Source organism: Orcinus orca, chromosome 16, assembly GCF_937001465.1.
Source record: "Orcinus orca chromosome 16, mOrcOrc1.1, whole genome shotgun sequence".
Classification (NCBI taxonomy): domain Eukaryota; kingdom Metazoa; phylum Chordata; class Mammalia; order Artiodactyla; family Delphinidae; genus Orcinus; species Orcinus orca.
The window spans coordinates 67,296,405-67,316,626 of NC_064574.1; the positions used below are offsets into that span (position 1 = coordinate 67,296,405).

Genomic DNA, 20,222 nt, shown 5'->3' on the forward strand with positions numbered 1-20,222 from the left:
GCTGGCAGAGGTGAGTAGCTGCAACAGAAACTCTGCAGCCCCCAAAACCAAAAGTATTTATTCTCTGGCCCTTTACAGAAGAAAATACCTGCCAACCCCTGGACTAGCACAGTAAGTAGGTATCCCACTGTACGGATGAAGAAACTGAGGCATAGAAATGTTGAGTTACTCGCTCAGAAATGTTGGGTGACACAGCTAGGAAGTTGCAGAGCTGGGTTTCTAACCCAGGCACTGTGACTCCAGACCACGCCCCCGACCCTGTGCACTTTATCACTCCATCATTTTGCATCCAGTCAGTGTCTGTGCCTTTTATGTGTGAGGCTCACGTCAGTGCGGCTGGGAAGAAGGGTAGGCTCCCCACCCGGCTGTAGGACAGAAGGAAGTCCCACATCCGTTGGTGTGGAGAGGCCTGCATTCAGGACTGCTTCCCGCTCAAGCAGAGGCAGAAGTCTTGGTGAAAGAACAGGGATTGGGGGACCCTGCCTGGTCCAACCCAACCTCAGACCTGTGGCTGCCAGAGCCGTCTCTGCCCCCTGCGGTGGTTCCTCTGGCCCTCACGGGTGGGGCGCTGTTAGGAGGCATGGCAGCCAGCAGGGAGACGGTCACCGTGACCCCTGGCTCCCCTGAGGAGTGGGCTCAAGCCAGGGCTGACGCAGGCAAGCATCAGGTTGCCGAAGGCAAGAGCCTGGCTCCTGTCCATGCTGGGCTGGGGCGGCCGCAGCCAGTGCCGCCAGGGAACCTGCAATGGATGCCTGCCTGGGCGTTGCCCGGAGAGAACTTCCTCCTCCCCAAAGCAGGAGGGGTGGGGGCCAGGCCCTCACGTTCATGGAATTGACCCGCCTCAGCATGACATCACAGGCAGGAACATTTGCAGCGAGGCTCAGCTTTGGATGGCTTTGTCAAAGCTGAGGCCAAAAGCATCTGAGGCAACAGTCGCCCATCTCTCCCCCCGCGTACAGCGCACACGCCACGGCTCAGCCATCTCCCTCCTGCCCAGCACCCAACCTCGTGCACCTGTAATGCCAAACACTGCCCTCTCTCCGCCTCCACTCATCCTTCCAGGTACAGGTATCACCACCTCTGTAAAGTCTTCCCGTACTTTTCCTTACCCCAGGAAGTTGGAGCTTTCTCTCTTACAGAATTTCCATCCCCTAATACAATTTTTTATCCATTTTTCTGTCTCATTAAACAGTGAACGCTTTGAGGGGAGGAATTGTGTCTTACCTCTTTGTCTCCAAACTGGGGTAGGACTGCATACAGTGATGGTCTTTTGGGAAAGTTTATGGAGCTAATCAAAACAATCACGATCGTAACAATGGCTAATATTTGACTGAGCGCTTATAGTTGGCCAGGGAATCTGCTGACCACTCCACACACATCAGCTTGTGGAATTCTCACAGCACAGGTATTCGTACAAATAAGGGAATGGAGGCACAGGGCACCATCCCTATGGGTCCCATTCTCATGGCCCCAATCACTAATAACTGGTGGACACAGGCCTGCCCCAGAGCTCGTGCACTTAACCACTGTGCAAAGTGCCTTTCAGATGGAAGCTTTTCCCCAGAGGCCGAGTCCACGTGCCCCTGAAGAGGTCCCCTCTGGCGTTCTCTGGCTTCAGGTGTTCTTGTGCCGGGACAGAGGCGGGGGCAGGAGGGACTGCTTCATTCCCAGAGCCCTGGGTAGGTAGCCACACGGCCAGGAGTTACTGACCCTGAGAGACAACGGCTCCACGTGCAGGTTGTGGAAACGTTTGTCCTTGATATGCCCTTGTTCTTCTCAAGCTGAGCTCCCAACCTCATGGCTCTGCTGATCTCCCTTCTGGGCCCCTGAGTCCCAGCCCCAAGCATTGCACAGCCCATAGAACATCTCCCTGATGATAGAGGTGTCTCAAACTCAACACGTCCCTGCTGCGCCTGCACCCCAAGGGGTGATATCAGATAGACCCCAACCTCTCCTGGGGTTGAAGACTCAGGAGAGAGGTCTGGGCCAGAGAGAGACATGAGGGGGTCGGCAAGGGTGGTTTGAGGTCACATGGAAGAAAAGAGGAAGAGAGTTGATGATGGGACCCCGAGACCTCTACATCTAAGACGCAGGTGGCGCACAAGACGGAGCCGAGACAAAAGGTAGAAGCGGCACGAGGCTCCATCCTCACGACTCTCCCAGTCTCCCAGCTCTCCTCCCTCCCGTCCCAACTCCAGGCTCTGCCCGGGAGATGTCTCCACGAGGACCGCCCATCACAGACGTCCCGCTGAGATGCCTCTGGCGGCCCCCCCCCCCGTCACCTCAGTCACATTTGTCACGTCACAGGATCCACCCTACAGTGGTGACTTTAGGTGGCCCACAAACTTAATTACAATGCCACACTCTGATCTCTCTCTTTCTCCACTAACCCTCCAAGACCAGGTACAGATGTCACCATCTCTCTGAAGCCCGCCTTGAGCCCCTCGCCTGCCCCAGCAAATTGGAGCTTTAAGTACCATTGACTGACAGGACAAGAACGCCATTCCATTCTTCAACGTGCAGATGTCAGTTCCCAGCGTGGGGCTCATAGGTCTCTAACGGTCTCTAACGGGTGCTCAGCTCTCTTTTCTAACAGAGAGAGAGCTGCCTCGGAGGCCGTAGATTTCTAGCTATCAAGCCAAGTTTAATTGCATCGCTATGTTTACACTGCCTGTGTTTTCTCAGTTACCTTCTGCTTATTGTAAGCAGTAACGGTGTTTCCCTTAGTCACTGGTTGGACAGTGTTTATTCATTTAACAGCTGTTTATTGAGCACTGCGTTAGTGTCCTGTGGGTGCTGTACCAAACTACCACAAAGTGAGTGGCTTAGAACCACAGAAATTTACTCCCTTACCGTTCTGGAGGCCAGAGTTGTGAAAGGAGTCTCGTGGAGCTAAAATCAAGGTGTCGGCAGGGCTGTGCTCGCTCCAGAGGCTCTAGGTGAGAATCCGTCTTCTTGCCTCTTCTGGCTTCTAAACTGCATTCCTCCTCAGGGCCAGCAGAGTAGCATCTTGCTTCAGTTGTCACATTGACTTCTGCTGCAACCAAGTCTCCCTCTGCCTTTTTTTTTTTTTTTTTAAATAAGGATACTTGTGATTATATTTAGGGCCACCCAGAGAACCCAAGATAGTCTCCCCATCTCAAGATTCCTAACTTAATCATGTCTGCAAAGGCTCTGTGTGCCACAGGGGGTAACATTCACAGGTTCCAGGGATTAGGATGTGCACATCTTGGGGGGTCCATTATCCAGCCTCCCACAACTGCTTACTCGCTGCCAAACACTGTTGTAGCAGCTGGGGACGCACGTGTGGGGCAAGCAGACAAAGCTCCCTGCCCTTGTGGAACTCACAGCCTCCCAGGGGGAGAGACAGACACAGAAACAGTCTGCGTAAGAAGTGAGTACCTTGGATAGCATGTCAGAGGGTGAGAAGTGCTACGGAAGGAAGAAAAATGTAGAGCATGGTAGAGAGGGTCTGGGAGTCTGGGGGCGGACAGAGGGGCCAGTCTCTGTGTTATGTGGTCAGGGGAGACCTCTGTGCAAGGGTATTATCTGAACAGCTTGAGGGAGTCATTCATGCAGACATATCCGGGAAAATAACTTTCCGGGCAGAGGGAAAAGTCAGGACTAATGAAGCAGTTTCCTTTTAAAAGAAATTTATTTGCCATGGAATAGTAGTCAGCCATAAAAAGGAAGGAAGCCCTGATACATCTACAACACGGATGGACCTCAAAACCACTATGTTCAGTGAAAGAGGCCAGCCACAAAGGCCACGCATTGTGTGATTCCATTTATATGAAATACTCAGTATAAATAAATCCACGGAGGCAAAGTAGGTTAGTAGTTGCTGGGAGGAGTGGGAGGGAAGAGTGGGGAGTGACTGCTCAGTGGGTACAGGGTTTCCTTTGGGGGTGATGAAAGTTTTGGAACTGTACTGAGTGCCACTAAACTGTACACTTTAAAATTTTAAGTTATGTGAATTTTACCTCAATAAAAAAAGTCAAAAAAATCATTTGAATTAAAAGAGTGAGTTGGGCTTCCCTGGTGGCGCAGTGGTTAGGAATCTGCCTGCCAATGTAGGGGACACGGGTTCAAGCCCTGGCCTGGGAAAATCCCACATGCCGCGGAGTAACTAAGCCCATGCACCACAGCTACTGAGCCTGCGCTCTAGAGCCCACAAGCCACAACTACTGAAGCCTGCGTGCCTAGAGCCCATGCTCCGCAACAAGAGAAGCCACCGCAATGAGAAGCCTGTGCACCACAACGAAGAGTAACCCCCGCTCACAACTAGAGAAAGCCTGCACGCAGCAACGAAGACCCAACGCAGCCAAAATAAATTAAAAAAAAACAAATAAATTTATAAAAAATTAAAAATAAAAAAATAGATTAAAAAATAAGAGTGAGTTGACTTAAAGAAAAATGCTAAGTGAAACTAGAAAGAAAAGCAGGATGCCCTGACCACAGAAGTCAGGATAACGGAAATTTCTGGAGGGGTCGTGGGAGTGCAGGCGATCAGAGGTCTCCATGTGGAGAACTGGCTGTCAGTGATCTCCTCTTCATCGGGAGTACAAACATGGGTGTTTACTCTCCTGTTTTTTAAAACCACATACACGTTCTATGCACACCTCTATAGTGCATGATTTTACAGAATTTTTTAAAACTCAGAAAACAAAGAGAATGATGAGTAGGCAGTAACATAGGTATTGCATGGATGTTTATAACATCCTAAAAGCAACGCGGTGTTCCAGGAAATGCCTCCAAGGGGCAAATATCTCTGTGGCTCTGTCCCCTCCCTCCTCCACTGAGGCAGCCCCGGAGATGGCCGGCGGGGTATCCCCCAGGGTGGGTGACCTGGGAAGGTCCCCACCAGGCCCAGGTCTGGCCTAGGCAGCCACAGCCACCTCCCAGCAAGCCAGAACTGTTCCAGCTCCTTCTTTCCAGAGGCAGGACCAGCCCCGTGCCTCAGCAGGATTCCTGAGACACATGCTCTAACTGCAGGCTGAAGGCTGAAGGCACGTCATTCATTGTGCCCAGCTGGAGCTGGGAGGAGCCAGGGGAGGAGGGGGAATGAGCTGACTGTTCACAGCTCCTCCCCCGCCTCCAGGAGCACTCCTGGAGCAATCTTCCCAGCCATGTCTGCTCACATCCCGGGCCAGATCTGCAGGTGTTTGTTTGACAAATTCTGTTTAACAGCTCTGCTAGTTGACTAACTACATGTACTCAGGAATCTGACAGTTGTCTTTTGTGTTTTTTAAAAAACATTATCAAAAATACAAATTTGTATTTGTACAAAAGTAATAAATCTTGTGTTAGGAATCTTGTCGCAAGTGCCAAAAACCTAACTCACACTGGATTAAGAAAATGTTGGCTCATATCATTGGAAATGCGTCACTAGCTTCAGGTATGGTTGGATCCAGAAACTCGAATGATAAGATCAGAACTCTCACTTCCTGCCTCTCCTCTGTGCTCTCCTTCACGTTAGCTCTATTCTCAGACACACTCCCCGCTACAGAGTGGAAGCCCCAGACATGTGTCCCATCTTTCACACCCCCAAAAGGAAGAGAGCTTCTCTCTTACAACTATTCCAAAAAAAAAAATTATTTAATGGTTTTGCATTGGACATACTTGAGACTTTTTCTTGAACCAATCACTGCAGCCAAAGAGGTGAAACACTGTGATTGTCCGGGCCTGGATTGTGTACTTCTTTCTTTCTTTTTTGTTTATTCCCCACTCTGCGCAGCTTGTGGGATCTCAGTTCCCCGACCAAGGATTGAACCCAGGCCATGGCAGTGTAAGCCCGGAATCCTAAACACTAGGCCACCAGGGAAATCCCTGTGTACTTATTTCTGTATTAGGGGAGCATCCTCACCCCAGAAACTACACTGAAAGAGGGTGGGGTAAGGGGTGGTTGCTCAGGAGCCGCTACGGTGCTGCTATCACAAGAAGGAAGAATGGTTCAGCACAAGCAATAGGAACCCATTACACATGGTAGAAAATTAGAAAGTTGCAGAAAAGCACAGAGAAAATAGAGACCAGCCATTATCCCACCATAACAGTCTTTCTCCGTAGATGCTCTGGGTTACTCTTTCACGTGTGAGGGAACTCAGTCAAGCTCGGAGGATACCCCAACCCAGCAACATGACAGTGATACAAGTAAGAACACGAGAACGAGAAGAAAAACAAAGGGAGCTTTGGCGAGACAATGAGGCTGGCTATCCACTGTTCCCTGCCAGCCTCCAAATCACGCGGATCTCCAAAGAATGGTGGCTGAGCAAACTAGCACAGATCCTCACCTGAGCAAATTGAACTTGAACTGTGAATGACCCACTCAACCGGAGGACCTCACAATTCCTTGAGTTCCCTCACTCAGATAGCTTCATCTCCATTCCTCTGTAGCCACCCACTCCCAAGGCTACACCTTGGATATAAACATACCCCTCATCCCTCCACCTTTCCTACTCTGTACTCCCTCCACCCCTGCTTCTTGATCCAATCCGATTCTCCAGACTCCCTCAGCCTTCCCTAGCCACTCAGCTCACCAGCCCTGTTCCTTGTCTTCCTTCCATCCTAGACCCCATGTTCAAACATTGCAACCACCCCTTCACCACCCTCTTCATCTTCCAGCCTCACGACCCTGGTCAGTCCAAATGGGAGGTTCTCTCTTCCTACTAGTGGGCTCTCCAGTGGGGACAGCCATGTTTTTATGCCAATTGTATATATTTATGGTAACAGTTGTTACTTAGCATAACGCTTCTCAAATTTTGATGTGCGTATGATTCACTTGGAGATCAAATTTAAAATGCAGAAGCTGATTTCTCAGGTGTGAAGTAAGGCGTGCTGCTCGAACCAGCTCTCAGGTGAGACCGATGCTGCCAGTCCTCAGAGCACACTTTGAGCAGCCAGACCTTAGCAATACTTCAGTGTTCCTCCTACTTCGCTCCAGGGAAGAACCACCTGGGGGTACTTGTTATATATAAAGGTCTTCAAGTCTCTTCCCTGGTTTGGGTTGGAGGCACAGAGACCCTGTGATTCTAACGCATTCCAAGTGACTCTCCTGGGACACTTGGGAAATACCACAGTCTCACGGTCATTTGGTTGTATGACGCATTTTGGCTTCCAGACCTCATCTATCACCCATTCACAAGCTCCACGCTTTCCCCATCACCCCCACCTTCAACAGGTAAGCTGACCCTTATCTCCCAGAGAAACCCACCTCCCCAGGTGGGCTGACATAAAGTCTCCTGCCAATAAACTTCAGTTATATCCCCTCGTCTTTTTTCTTTTCCCTTCAGTCTTTGAGAAAGAGGCACCTCCTCCGAAGGTCCCACTGGCCTTCCTCAGCCACCTTGTTCAATTACAGCTCCCCTCCACGCTCCCCTTCAGCCTCTGCCAGCCTCCTGGGCCCTCCTCTGCCTGTGAAATCTCTCCTGTCCTAAAATCCCACTCTCCTGATACCCTACCTTCCTCTTCCTTTCACGACCAAGCTTTGTCTTTGGTCATGTCTAACTACATTCTACAATGCTATCATGATAGAAAAAGTGATATTTTTAGGTCATTAAACTTATTTTTAAAACTTTGTAAAGGCTTTTTTATTTTGAAATTATTTTAGGTTTACAAGTGAGCCGCAAAAATAGTACAAAGAGTTCCCGTATACCCTTCGTCCAGCTTCCCCTCGTGAACATCTTAGAGAACTGCGGCATGTTGGTCAAAACTAGGAAACTGATGTTGGTGCAATACTATGACCTAAACTACAGACTTTCTGATTTCACCAGTTTTCCCGCTAATGTCCAAAAAGTGTATATTTTTAATTAGACAAGGCCTACAATTAATCATTCTTTTAATAATTAGAAAATATAAATATAAAAAGAGAAAAAAATCATGGTCACCAAAAACCACCATCCAGAAACAACTACAGCTAACGTTTTGTTGTTCCTCCTGCAATGCTTTACCCATATAAATCAATTTTTTTACAAAAATATGCTCACCCTGCCCTGCAACGTGCTTTTCCCGCTAAACGCTATATTGTAAATGGCCTTCCGTGTTTAGTAATTATAGCTCCAGATATAATTCATATTGTATTAAAATTTTTATTTTAACTTTTTAGTAGGCAGTAGATTCACATGGTCCCAAATTCAAAAGGTAGGAAAGGGTATTTAGCAAAAATATAAATCTCCCTGCCATCCCCATTTCCTCCTCACCCAATTCCTTCCTCTCCCAAGTTATTATGTACATCAAAAAATGTCAAAGGCTGAAAGCAAATTCTGGGATGAATAAACCATTGGTTTACTCAGTCAACCCCCTATTACTGGATACTTAGGTTGTTTCCACTGCTTTACATTATAAAGAACACTTTGATTTAACAACTGTATGCCTCCTCCCTTGTCCAGCTGTCCAGTTATTTCCTTAAGATAAATTGCTAGTGGAGTGGCCAGGTCAAAATCTTGACATTTGTGGGGAGATGGGGCAGGGGTTTTTATTTCGAATTGCTTTTTCCAAAGATTATACACCACTTCCTACCCCCAGGCCCACCCAGGCTATCAGACTATAGCAATCAGATGGGCCATAGTGATATTGTTTTAATCTGTATTTCTTTCGTAACCAGAAAGGTTGAGTCATGTTTATTTGGTATCTATGTGCAGATGAATTTCTTGGAAGATGTCCTCGATGACTACCTCCACTTCTTCCCTCCCCATTGACTCCTGACAATATGGGGTCCAACTTCATCCCTCCCCAACCAAGATGCAAAGCCTGGCACATAAGTAGCCATTCAAACAATCCCTTCGCATCCTCATCCTATTTAATTTCTCTCTGTCACTGAACATTACAGACGAGGTCATCCTTTAAAAAGAAAAAATTGTTGTTGTTAGACTGAGTCTTTTTTTAATCCAACTTTGTTTATAGAATTCACAGTCTTATGTATTTGAGTTTTGACAAACATACAGTCATGTAACCACTACGACAATCATAACATAGAATATTTCCATCACTCCAAAAGTTCCCTTGTGCCACTTTGTCAGTTCCTCCCCAGCCCCCGTCACTGGCAACCACTAATCTGCTTTTCATTACTATAGTTTTGCCTTCTCTTGAATTTTATATAAGTGGAATCATACAGTATTTGGGTTTTTGTTTCTGGATGTTTTAAGATTCATCAATGCTGCTGCACGTATCAGCTCATTCCTTTTTACTCCTTTGTACGGATATGCCACATTTTGTTTACCCATTCCCAAGCTGATAGACTTTTGGGGTGTTTCCAGTTTGGGGCTATTTTGAATAAAGCGGTTAAGAACATTCAAGTCAAGTCTTTCTGTGAACATAAAATTTCATATTTCTTTGGTAAATCCCTAAGAGTGGAATTCTGAGTTACTGCGTAGATGTTATGTTTAACTTTGTAAGAAAATGCCCATGTGTTTCCCAAGGTGTCTGTACCATTTCACATTCCCACCAGCAGCCTATGAAGGTTTCAATTGCTACACATCTTCGCCAACACTTTAAGGTGATTCACAGCCCCACAGTGATTGGTTCAGAGCTGGACATGTGACCCAGGCAGGACCAATCAGAATGAATCCCTTGGTGAGTTGTACACTGGGAAGGGAGGATCACATTTTCTTTGATGTGAATGAGCTGTCAAAGCAATATAGGCTTGGGGTGGTGCGCTTGGTATTGTTGGTCTTTATAATTCTAGCCATATGAATAGACTTGCAGTGGTGTCTCATTGTGGTTTAAAGTGCATTTCCCTAATGACTAATGAATTTAGCATCTTTTCCACATGCTTAGTTGCTACTCATATACCTTCTTTGTTTAAAATTTTTAATTAAATGAAAATTAGGGTTACACATGCCATGGTTTAAAAATAATTCAGGGACTTCCCTGGTGGCCCAGAGGTTAAGACTGCACTTGCATTGCAGGGGCGTGGGTTCAGTCCCTGGTCGGGGAACTAAGATCCCCGCATGCCGCACGGCACGGCCAAAAAAAAAAAAAAAATTCAAAAAGTACAAAAGGGAAAAGTAAATCTTCACATCTCTGATAACCCTGTGAAGGTGACGGCTGAGGAAACTGAAGCACAGGTAGCTTTTCCCCCAGTTACATAGCTAGACAGCAGTGGGGCTGGGAATTAAACCAAGGCAGTCTGGCTCCAAAGCCAGCCTTATCCATTTTTACATAAATGATAGCACATCCTGTTCTATTCTCCTTCTGATGTTTTTCACTTCAGATATCTTAGCTATTGTTCCAAATTAGTACTTATTGATCTCCCTTGTTTGTTTTAATAACTCCATATATTCCACTGAAATGCATATATTCCGCTGAAATGATGTCATTATTAATTTGGCAAGTCCTCTATTGATGGACGTTTAGGTTGTTTCCAACCCTTTGCTACAACAAATAATGCTGCAATGAATATACTTGTACAAACCTCTCTGTACCCATGTATAAGCATATCCATCCAGTGGGTTCCTAGAAATGGAATCACTAAGCCCAAAAGTGTATATCTTTACTATTTTAAAGTGTCTATTTCCCCACATCCTCTCAAACACTGTGTTAAACTTTTCCATTCTTGCCAGTCTGGTAGATTTTTTAAAAAATGCTACCTCTTCATTGTTTTATTGTACATGTCTTCATTATGAGTGAGGTTATGTTTTCATGCCTTTAAAATTCTATTTCAGCTCTTTGCCACATCTACTGTGAGAATGAAGACCATTCTCAGCAGTCAGACTGTCGACATTCCAGAAAATGTCGACATTACTCTGAAGGGACACACCGTTATTGTGAAGGGCCCCAGAGGCACCCTGCGGAGGGACTTCAATCACATCAGTGTAGAACTCAGACTCCTTGGGAAGAAAAAGAAGAGGCTCCGGGTTGACAAATGGTGGGGGAATAGAAAGGAACTGGCCACTGTTCGCACTATCTGTAGTCATGTACAGAACATGATCAAGGGTGTTACACTGGGCTTCCGTTACCAGATGAGGTCTGTGTATGCTCACTTCCCCATCAACATCGTTATTCAGGAGAATGGTTCTCTTGTGGAAATCCGAAATTTTTGGGGGTGAAAAATACATCCGCAGGGCTCGGATGAGGCCAGGTGTTGCTTGTTCAGTATCTCAAGCCCAGAAAGATGAGTTGATTCTTGAAGGAAACGACATTGAACTTGTGTCAAATTCAGCTGCCTTGATTCAGCAAAAGCCACAACAGTTAAAAACAAGGATATCAGAACATTTGTGGATGGTATCTGTGTTTCTGAGAAAGGAACAGTTCAGCGGGCTGATGAATAAGATCTGAGTGATTCAGTTACAGAGACCGCAAGGGGCCAGGTTCACATGTGATATTTTAAAAATGAATAAAAGCTCTTTTGACTTGGGAAAAAAAATTCAATTTCATTTCCTGTGAATCAGAATTCTCCTTAAGATGTCTGGTGGTCTCACAGCTAGGCCCTAGTTTTGCTCTCACTTCCCTGCTTGTTTTTTCCTTCTCCATCCTCTCTGCTGGCTTTCCTTCCTCCATTTTTCCTCTCCAAATGGCAATTCTCTATGGTTTTCTCCTTAGTCCTCTTCTCACTCTACTTTATACCCTGGGGTGTCTTGTTCTTGCCCACAGTGGACATTGTCCCTTGTTATTTACAATTCTCATTCTCCATCTTCTTTTATTTTTGGCCACGTGGCACAGCTTGTGGGATCTAGTTCCCTGACCAGGGATCAAACCTGGGCCCTTGGCGGTGAGAGCGTGGAGTCCTAACCACTGGATTCCCACGGAATTCTCTCATCGTCCATCTTTATATAACTTTCTGTGAGCTCCAGATCCACATTTTCAATTGCCTTCTAAACATACCTACCTCGGTACCCTTCAAACACCTTAAAAGTCTCTATATTCAAAACTGGACTTGGTCTCTTCCCTCTCCAAATCTGTTTATCTTCTCCAAATGTCAACTACTGGTGCCTCTATCTATGCAGTTCGTCAGGCAAAAAGTTGGAAGTCATTCTGCCTTCACTGTCAATCCAGCCAGCCCTAGATGCTGGGCAGGCTTAAAAAGAGAGTTGACACCTGAAACTAACACAACACTGTAAATGAACTATACTTCAATAGAAATTTAAAAAGTTAAAAAAAAAAAGAGAGAGAGAGAGCTGCTCCAATGCATTGGGCCAGAGCCATAATTTAAACATCTACATTTTGCAACACAGGACTTCATCTATGGCTCTTTGAAACCTCCTTTGGCCTACATTCTTCTCCACTTGATCCCATGATAACCCTTTTATTGCTAAATCTAGCTTTTTTGATGATATCCAAGTAACTCCTTTTATCCTCAGATTTTTTACTGTGATTAGGTATGGTTAGTGAGCGCTGAGACTTTTCACCTTCTTGAGGTGGCCTTAGGCCTCAGATGCAGCATGTTGGGGAAGACCCAGATGTTCTGTGCTATGTCCCAGCCAAAGGGAAGTCTGGGAAGGCACAGGTCCAAGCAGGGAGCTTTCATTTGCTATTGGCTGCTATATACATGGGGCTCTTAGAGATAGCTAAAGATATACCTCCAAACTGGGGCAAAAGTTTTGCTCCTCTTATCTCCCCTAGACATACTGCAAATTAAAAAAGCAAGCCTAGATAACAATAATTGTTAACATTGATAAAACTTTACTGTATGCCAGATACCAGCCTGATATATCATATACATAATCTCATTCCATCCTTGCAATGGCCTACAAAATGGGTACGAGTCTTATTCCCATTTTACAGAAAAGGAAACTGAGGCTCTGAGAACTTAAGTAACTCTCTTTGACTGCAAAAACCCTAGGCTTAAACATTTCACTACACTCCAGCATAGTGGTTCATTGGCGCGGAACCCTAGCCAAGGAGAAATTAGCCACAGACACAACATCGAAGGGTCTGCCCAATTCCCAGCCCCGGCTGGCTCCTTGCCTGAGCCCTGTAGAACAAATTCCTGTTAGCTGCTATCAGGTGGTTCCCAGTGCAGGCTGACCTCAGGGCACCAGCCCGGTTAGGAGAGCTCAGTTCCCTCTACCCTAGGACTTATCTTGCTCCCTGGAGCTGAGACAAGGCTCCACCCATCGGTGTTCCAACATTCTTTCTGATCGCCAGCCACCATCTCAGACCTGGTTGCTTCAAGCTGGCCCTTAATTCTTTCAGTGAATATTCGCTATATAATTTGCGGCAGGCACTGAGCAGGAGACAAAAATAGTGCCTAGCACTGTGCCATACATATACTTGGCTCTCCATAAATAATTTTTTTTAATTTTTAAAAATTTTTATTGGAGTATAGTTGATTTACAATGTTGTGTTAGTTTCCATAAATGATTTTTAAATGAATGAATAGGCACTGCTCAGTGTAGAGGTAGAATTCCAGGTGTGAGTTCCATGTCAGGCAGAATATGAGCATTTCGAAGAGCACAGTACAGGGTATCTACTTGAGGGAACTTCCCAGAACACTTCCTAGAGGAAGTGGGGCTTAAGTTGAGGGGCTTGGTTAGCCAAGTGAAGGAGGATGAGGCAAGGGAGCATAAGAATAAGAGGAGGGCTTCCCTGGTGGCGCAGTGGTTGAGAGTCCGCCTGCCGATGCAGGGGACACGGGTTCGTGCCCCGGTCCGGGAGGATCCCACATGCCGCGGAGCAGCTGGGCCCGTGAGCCATGGCCGCTGAGCCTGCGCGTCCGGAGCCTGTGCTCCGCAACGGGAGAGGCCACAGCAGTGAGAGACCCGCATACCGCCCCCCCACAAAAAGAAGCTAAAGTGCTTTCCAATGTGACTGTACCAATTTTCACTCCTACCAATAGAGTATGAGAGTTCCAGTTGCTCCACATCCTCATCAGCACTTGCTAATTTCCATCTTTTATTTTAGTCATCCTGGTGGGTGTAAAATGGTAACTCGTTGTGGTTTTATCGTATATTCCCCTGATGACTGATGACGGTGAGTACATTTTTAAATGTTTATAGAGCATTGGGATACTCTCTTTTGTGAAGTTACTGCTTTTCTATTGCCTTTTTCTTCTCTAATGGGTTGTCTGCCTTTTATATATTTTAAATGTATATTCTGCATTTATTTCCTTTTCAGCACTTTTCCCCCCAGTGCTGTTTGCCTTTTCACTCTCTTTATGGAGTTATTTGATGAACAAACAGAAGTTCTTAGTTTTAATATAGTCCAATTTATCTTCTGTGTGTGTGAGTGTGTGTGCGTGTGTGTGCGTGTGTGTGTGTGTGTGTGTGTGTGTGTGTGTGTGGTGGTGGTGGTACGTTTGTGTTCTGGCAGACGCTTTCATTTGTCTGTAAATATTGATTCCCTATTTTTTCCTTTGAAATGTGCCTAGCTGAATAATTTGCCTTCCCAGCCTCCCTTGCAGATAGGATGGCCATATTGAGACTGTGCCCCATAGGGTTAACAGAAGCTGGTGCCTTAACAGAAATCCTTGAATGTGTCTTATAGAACAGCAGATAAGGGAACAAATTGTTAGAAACCCCTCTGTTTGTAACCTTCCTTTACTGATTAAGCCTGCTTTAGTTGTTCTTTTTTCCCCCCTTTCTCTAATTGCATACCCTCCCCTCTCCAAGCTTCACGTAGCCTAGGTAACATATCACCAGACTTCTTAACCACCCCTATAGATAATGCTTCTGACATATGGGTCACTATAGTAACAGGGGCTTAAGTTGTTTTACAGAAATTTGGAGTCGGCTTCTGCCCAATTCAGGCTGGCTAAGTCTAGTGGGGACCACCGACACTAAAACTAAGCCTGCACAGAGCACCTATTACCTCACCTTTTCCCTACTTCCAATCACCTTTCCCCACACCTTACAACCACCTTGCTTCTTTATCCCATAAATATCTCAAGCCTCTTGCCTTTTGGGAGGCGGATCTGAGATTTGCTCTCCTGTCTCCTCACTTGGCTCCCTCGTGAATAAACCCTTTCTCTGCTGCAGACCTCAGTGTCTCAGGGTTTAGCTTGCTGCATGTCAAGCAAACAAACCTGGTTCAGTAACAATATGACACAGCTGTGGCCAATGAGATATAAACAGAACTCGCTGGGAGGTGGAAAGTTCTGGGGAGTTTTTTCTTTCCTAATAAAATGAGTCAGCTGTGACTCTACCTCCCCTCCCCTCCATCTTGTGCCTGGAATGCAAATACTATGTATGGAGCTGCAGCAGCCACCTTGCAACTATGAGGGAAAGGCCAAGAGAACCACAGAGACATCAGCGCAATATGAGCAGCTAAACCAAAATACATAATAAACACACAAAAACACACATACATATATTTATATGTATATATTTTTCCTTCGCTGTTCTGGACATTTTGTATATGATATAAATGAACCTCTATTCGTTGCTTTCTGTGACTTGTAGCCAAATTGTTTCTAACTGATAACAAAACAGTCCTCCATCTCCCCCTCTCATTCTTCCCATTGCCTTTGCCAGGTTAATCTTCCTAAAATCCAGCCGTTTGCACGTCCTCCCTCTGATCAGATGCCTTCAGTGCCCTGTATCCTGGCTTTCAAGGGCCTCCAAGATCACAGCCTCCATCTTCAATGCTGTCTTCCATTCATTTCTGACTCACACAGTTCACTCCATCTGTTCCTCATTCTCCTTACTCAGTCCCCCTTTCTCTTTCTCCACCTGGAATGCTAAGGGCAACGTCAACCGAGTGCTGAGTACCGTATCCAGTTGGGATGCTGTTCATGTGTAAAGAGAACCTAAAGACATTCTCAGATATGGAAGAACTCAAACATTAGAGCACTATTTACTCATTCTGGAAAAATTGCCTTGAGGATACAATGCAGCCATCTGGAAGATGAACCAAGGTGAAAAACAAATGCATGGAGAAGGTCTAGTGTGAAAGCACTGGTGGTGAGTACTACACCCCAATGATCAAAGCACTCAATCTAGAGAGAATTAAGGTAAGGACCTCATAACTATAGCTACAAAAATTAAAGTGCAATAATTGTTATGAATATTGAAAGAAACATCCTTGTGATTATTTCTTAAATTACATTCAACTGGGACTGTCACTTACAGGATATGTCAAACAAAATAGATAATGTTGTCTGTATCCAAAGAGTTTCTACAAATCAATGAGAAAAATGTAAATAAATGAGGCCATTCCAGAAGAAATAAAAATGACTGAAAAGTATACCAAAGATGCTCAGCCTTACTAATGATTAAATATATGCAAGTTGAAACAAACAATAATTTTTGTTCAATTTTACCTAATCGACTGTCCAAGAATAAAATTTGGTAATACCAGTGTTCGAGAGGATGAAAGGAACAGGCACTCTGATTGTCTATTTGTGGTTCTATAAATAAGCATAATCTTCGTGGATGGCTCCTCACGTTCTCTATTAAAATATAAAATACATGCAGTAAGAAGTTCCCCAGATATCACCAGTCCATGCCTACCAAATAAGGTTGCTTTTTTTTTTTTTTTTTTTTTGCGGTACGCGGGCCTCTCACTGTTGTGGCCTCTCCCGTTGCGGAGCACAGGCTCCGGACGTGCAGGCTCAGTGGCCATGGCTCACAGGCCCAGCTGCTCCGCAGCATGTGGGATCTTCCCAGACCGGGGCACGAACCCGTGTTCCCTGCATCAGCAGACGGACTCTCAACCACTGCGCCACCAGGGAAGCCCTAAGGTTGCATTTTTTAAATGTTCATCATATGATGACTACAACCCCCAACTTTCCCGGATAACAGAAAGTGCAGGCTTCCCCACCCCCATTCTTGGCTTTTCAATGAATGCTTAGAAGTTCCATTCCCACGTCACTTCCACCAGCTCACCTTGCTTTGAATTGCTGCCGCTCAGGACTTTGCAATTCATCTTGGACCCTCTGTTTTGTGGTCCCCATACCATTCTCATCACAGAAACAAGCTTAACATTAACCCTGACCTTAACCTCCCTTCCTAATGAGGGTGTTGAGCCAAACTTAACTGAATGCTTGAGTAAAATCAGAACCTGCCTGACACTGCTGCTCCAAGTAACTGTTCCTGGGAACCACAAGCCCAGCCTGACCCCTGGGGACTTTCTACTTCCCTATAGCCCAATCCCCATTCAAGAAGATTCCAAGCCCTCTCTGCTGAATAGAAGACATTTCTTTTCCTACCATGCATAATTCTCCAAACGTTTGAAATTTTATGAGGATAATGTTTCACTTTATAATCAGAAAAACATATATACACATGATAAAACTACATAAGAAAAAAAATCTATCCGGGAATTATAGGTGTATCCAAATAACACATATAGTCAAGATTATGGTGGCTGGAACAGGCAGTTCAGTTAAGGAACACCCCTCCTAGAGTACACCTTGCTCCTGTCTGGGTGTGCCACACGTTACAGGCACTCAATAAATGTTTGTTGAATTAATAAATTAATGTTGACCCCCCCAATTACCTTATGAGATAAAGTCCAAACTCATTGGAATGGATTCCAAGTCTTCACGTCCTGGCCTTAAAGTTTCATCATTTTACTCCAATCACACTGCTGTATTCACTGGGCTTTTGCCTGCTCTATCTCATCCTCACTTCAAAGCTCAGTTCTGCCTTCAAAGTCTGACCAGCCTCTGACATCCCTGTGTTCATATTCATCCCTCCTTTCTTGAGCTTTATTTTTTTAATATTTTTTTTAGGGTTTAAAGCTTTTGTTTTTGTGGGGTGGGTTTTTTTTTAACATCTTTATTGGGGTATAATTGCTTTACAATGGTGTGTTAGTTTCTGCTTTATAACAAAGTGAATCCTTTCTTGAGCTTTAAACCTCAGTACTCTTCATCACATTTCATGTCACACATTCGTTCTTTTTCTACACGTGTAAACCTTGTCTCCTTAAGAAGATACATCCCAGAAGGAGGGTCCTCTCCTACTCCTGTTTCTTCCCTGCAATTAGTGACCAATAAATATTGTTGATTTCTGAATTCATTATTCTTCTCCTTCTGTTCATTGAATCATCAACTCTGTCTTAGGCTGGGTTCCCCAGAAGCAGATCTGAGGACCTGAGACCAGGATTTGTGAGAAAGTGACTTATTAGGAAGTGTTCCAGGAAAACGGGTAGGAGAGTCAGGGAGTAGGGTGGGGAGGGGAAGGAGGTCGAGCAAGGATGGGTTATCAAGTCACATAGAGAGTAATGGTGGCCCAACCCTCCAGAGAGCTTTGGGGGCAGTGAAGGTCACACCTAGAGTAGTCCCATTAGGACACCCCTCCCCCACACCGTTAGCCATTGATTAGGGCTGTCCCCAAGGCACGAAAACTTTTAGGTATTTCTGGCTCTGTAGAGTAGGGTGGGGTGGGGCTGGGGTAGAAGCAGGTTCTGGCAGGAAGGTACCGGCTGCTGGACTGAAAATCCACAGGAGCTTATAGTACACAAAAATGGTCAAATAATCAGCTTGTGGGCAGCTGACCCTGTCTGCACATTCTTTAAACAGACATTTACTGAATATCTACTACACTGCAGACACTGCAGGGAAATTGTTGAGGCATAGCCTTAGCTCTAAGGGTCCAGTCCTGATGTCTTAAAGGGGCAAGAGTCCCACAGGATTCAATCCTGTCCAGGTCCAGGATGAGCAGAGTGTGAGTAGAGGTAGGTGGGAGCCCAGGGAGGAGATGGACAAACTGCCCAAGTGATTTCCAGACATGACTTAGGCTCTTAAAGAATGAATAAGGGAAGAGGGAATTTCTAGCAAAAGGAACAGCATGTACAAAGGCAGAGAAACAAAAGTACGCTTTTGTTTGGAAATGGGGAATAGGTTGTTGTGGCTGGAACATAGGGTGTGGGAGAAAGGAAGCGAGCTGAGAGCTGTCAAGAGGGCAAGTTGAGGTGGGACAGAGTTTTTCCACCCTGCTAAGGAAACAGTAACATTTTAAGACAAGTCTGGCCTTGATTAGAGAGGTGTTTTAGGAAGAGGGCAGCCATATGAACCATATATTGGACACCAGGTGTTCTGTCAACCCAGCATCTATGACCCCGACCAGAGCATCTGTTTCTCTAGCCACTGTGATTGGTCAGGGAGAGGCTCATGGCCAAGCACATGGGTGAGTCTGGTCTGGAGCTGCACATGGGATGGAGGGAGGCCTGGGGCAGCTGGAGACCAACACACAGAAAAGAGCCAGGAGATGGAGACAGGGAGGAGGGTTTCTGAGGACATTGGCTCGGCACCTGATCCAGCAGGATGTGTGAATACCAATATTCTCTATGAATGTGAATATTAATGAATTTCCATAAATTCCCTTTTTCTAGCCAGTTTGAATCAGGTTTTTGTCATATTAAGAGCCCGCCCCCCAAAAAAGAGGCCCCATATTAGTACAGAATGTGTTTCAAAACTAAAACCCTGGGGCTTCCCTGGTGGCGCAGTGGTTGAGAATCTGCCTGCCAATGCAAGGGACACGGGTTCGAGGCCTGGTCTGGGAAGATCCCACATGCCGCGGAGCAACTAGTCCCGTGAGCCACAACTAGTGAGCCTGCGCGTCTGGAGCCTGTGCTCCGCAACAAGAGAGGCCGCGATAGTGAGAGGCCCGCACACCGCGATGAAGAGTGGCCCCCACTTGCCGCAACTAGAGAAAGCCCTCGCACAGAAACGAAGACCCCAAACGAAGACCTTAGTCTAAATAAATAAATGAATTTTTTTAAACTATAAAAAAAAACTAAAACCCTTCCAGATATGCAGAAAAAACCAAAACACAAAAAACTTCATAATAGAGGAGAAAAACTGTGACATCACAACACAAAACTCAAAAATATTGGACAGTTTGGACCAAGTTGAAAGGAATGCCAACTACAACCCCTGTACCCTACTCCCAAGCTCCATATAAACTGAAATAATTCCCAAAGGATCCATCACTTCCCTGAGCTTATTGGGAAGAAGATGGACTTACAGAGAGGTTTGGGAAAGACAGGATACATATCATTTGATTTCTGTTCCTTATGATGTTCATCAATGGTGTTTGGATTAGAAGAGCAAGTTCCAGCAAATCTGTTCTATGTTCCCCTACCCCACGCCTCCCTGGAGGAGGGATGGTCCAACACACTAGGGACTTCAGGGGAATGACTCAGCCTACAGGGCCCTAGTTGGCCCCAGAATTCATGTGGCACAGATGGTTTTCTACGTAAAGGAGACTTTGCCATCCAAGTGCCCATGCAGCCATCAACAACTTTGGAGAATGCTGCCAAGTTGGTATTCAGAGGAAAACACCTAGCTTTAAATGTTTTTATTAATAAATAAGCAATTCTAAAATAAGTAACCTGCATTCAACTCA

At 45.6% G+C, this 20,222-nt stretch overlaps 1 pseudogene; it reads left to right on the forward strand.

The window, feature by feature from the left end:
• Positions 1–10,663: 10,663 nt before the first annotated feature.
• LOC101273765 (60S ribosomal protein L9-like) lies at positions 10,664–11,359 on the forward strand (annotated as a pseudogene).
• Positions 11,360–20,222: the final 8,863 nt, after the last annotated feature.